The sequence below is a fragment of the Salmo salar genome, unplaced genomic scaffold (genome assembly GCF_905237065.1).
Source record: "Salmo salar unplaced genomic scaffold, Ssal_v3.1, whole genome shotgun sequence".
NCBI classification, from domain to species: Eukaryota; Metazoa; Chordata; class Actinopteri; order Salmoniformes; family Salmonidae; genus Salmo; species Salmo salar.
The window spans coordinates 17501-20000 of record NW_025549065.1 but is presented as its reverse complement, the minus strand read 5'-3'; positions in this window follow the sequence as shown (position 1 = coordinate 20000).

Below are 2500 nucleotides of genomic sequence, written 5' to 3'. Positions count from 1 at the left end.
TTGTGACGTCACATCAGGGGCAAGATATGTGAAGGACTCTTTGGGATTCTGGAATGGCCGCCGTCAGTTCCAGGTGCTCCTTAGGCCGGATAAGGAAGGGTTTGATGGCTTCCTACATCCCCCGGCGGTCTTTTCTCTGGGTTCGGACAGGGGGATGCTCTTTTACACCCGTCAACCCCCTTTCTGTAAGAAATGTAGGGAGTATGGGCACGTTACAGCTGCCTGCAGTACAGGGAGATGCAGGTTTTGCAAATCGGGGGAGCATGAGGCAAAGGACTGTAGGGAGCCGAAGGAATGCCACGGGTGTGGTAGTAGGCTGCACCTGTTCCGGGACTGTCCGTCCCGGTCGGCAGTCATATGCCGAGGCGACGGCAGGCAGAAAGGAAGGAGGAGACTCTGTGGGGGAACATCTGCAAAGAAGGGACCCTGGGTCTAGCAAGAAAGACCCAGAGAAGAAGGAGCAGGAGAGACCATCCTCACCAACGCCCACTCCACGTGCAAGGGCCGGGAAAGAGGTGACATCAGGGCCGTCAGTGAAAGGAGGTGAGGGGTCCGCTATCCAGAAGCCGGAGGTGGAGGAGGCGGGTGGAGGAATGGAGAGCATGGGATCATTACTTGATGGGGTGGAGGGGCTTGGGGCCCTGGTAGAAATGGTGGAAAATCTTCCGGTGTTGGGGTCAAGGGCAGGGGAGTGGGCCTCAGACTCTGGTGTGCCGCTCGAACTCGGGCAGGATGGGAAGGAATCGTCAGTAGGGAGGGTGATCCCGGAACTGGAGCAGGAACCCTACGTCGGCAAGAAGAAGAGGACGAAGCGGAAGGGTGATGTGCAGAAAGAGGTGGGAGGCATAGGGGAAGGGGCAGGCAAGCGTGCGATGGGGGTTAAAGACAGTGCCGCTGATGTGGCCCCCCTGTCCTCACAGGACTCATCCCTCCCTTTACCCCTAGAGGAAATGGACATGACGACCGCTACTCTATCTCTGCATCCTGGGGATGGAGGGTCGCAAGGCTGTTCAGAGAAGCCGGAAACCTCCATCCCCAACCCTTTCCCGGCTTCATGGGCAGATGACTTGGGGGTCTTAGAGGAAGGGGGAGACAGAGTGTCCCAAGTTGTGCGCAAGCAGGTGGGCTCATCTGAGGAGGATCTGTATCCTTCGGATGAGGGGAGCATTTTTACTTCCCTGTCGGAGGAGATGGAGCGGGGAGCATCGGGTGAGCCTCTTGTTTTGTTTTTTGTTATTAGTAGGTTGTTGTTAATGTTTTCATTATGGATAAAATTACTTTTGTTAGTTTAAATGTAAGGGGTTTGAGGGATAGGATAAAAAGAAGGGCGGTGTTTAGTTATTTAGAGGGTGTGGGGTTTGATTTTTGTTTTTTACAGGAGGTTCACCTAAGGGATGGGGGGGGATGTTGTGAGGTTTAAGAGGGAGTGGGATAAAGGGGAATCAGTTTGGGGTATAGGGGGGTTCACTCTTCGGGGGTAGGGATCTTGTTTGGGAATAGGGAGGTAAAGGTTGAGGATACTTTTGTTGTTATGCAGGGGAGGGTTTTGGGGGTGGATGTCACATTAAGAGATTGTAGGTATAGATTAGTTGGGGTGTACGGACCACAGGTGGCGGCAGACAGGAGGGAGATGGTGGACTGTCTGACGCCCCTGTGTGTCACAAATAGGCAGTTGGTGATAGGGGGGACTTTAATATAGATTTAGGGGTAGGGGGACAGCAGTGCAGGCGCCATCACCGGGCTAATGGCTTGCCATGGTCTGGTTGATGGTGGCCTGCACACTACTCCGAAAATGGCCGGTCCCACTTGGCGCAACTCCAGGGGGGTTGCGCGGAGGCTTGACTATATTTTTCTATCCAGGTCCTTGGGTCAGTTGTCTGGTCGGCTGTTGCCTGTGTTCTTTTCAGATCACGACGGGGTGCTCCTGCAGGTGAGTTCTCCAGTCTGCCTCTTCGGTAGGGGGTATTGGAAGTTAGATCGGGAGGTGCTGGATGAGCAAGCCTTTGTTAATGCCTTTATTGGTGTGTTTCGGGGGTTTGAGGGCCTCCGGTCCATGTGCGAGGGGGTGTTGGAGTGGTGGGACTTAGTCAAGGTAAGGATTAGGATCTTTATTATAGGATATTGTAAGAGGAGAAAAAGGGAGGAAAGGAGGGAGGTGGATCATATCCATAGGTTGCTCGAACTCGAGTACGAGGCAGGCAACCTCGGCGGGTCGGTCGACTGGGAGAGATCCACTGCCCTGAAGGCGCAACTCAGGGAGCTGCAGGAGCGGAAGGCTCGAGCTTTCCTGGAGCGTGCGCATAAGCGGCTTTTTAGAACATAACGAGACTTGTTCCACAATGTTCTTTAAGTCGGTAAGGGATAGACAGAGTAGAAAGGTAATGTACGGGGTTAGGAAAGAAGATGGTAGTGTAGCTAGAGAGCCGGAGGAGATGGTCAGAGTAACAACTGATCATTTCCGAAGTTTCTTTAAGGAGAGGGAAGTAGATGTAGAGCAGGG